The sequence below is a fragment of the Plasmopara halstedii genome (assembly GCF_900000015.1).
Source record: "Plasmopara halstedii genome assembly, contig: Scaffold_410, whole genome shotgun sequence".
In the NCBI taxonomy this organism is placed as follows: Eukaryota; Oomycota; class Peronosporomycetes; order Peronosporales; family Peronosporaceae; genus Plasmopara; species Plasmopara halstedii.
Window position 1 is genome coordinate 659390 of NW_020187331.1, and position 244 is coordinate 659633.

Here is a 244-nt window from a genome sequence, read left to right on the forward strand (position 1 = left end):
GGTCGGCTGGGACCATCTCACATCCACCAACATTTACGTCGCCTAATTACTGGGAGAAATTGGACAAGTTCTCATTTGAGCTCTCCACCCAGGTTTTAGCTGTCAAGGAAGATGACAGGAGTCTTCGCGTGGCCGTTCAGTCAATTTCTTCTTCAGAGTACAGAAGTACGTCAACCGAATTTTCGCACCTTACGGAGGTGCGGAAAGGCAAGGTGCGCCGCTCGAAGGTGCCCACGTCAATCGG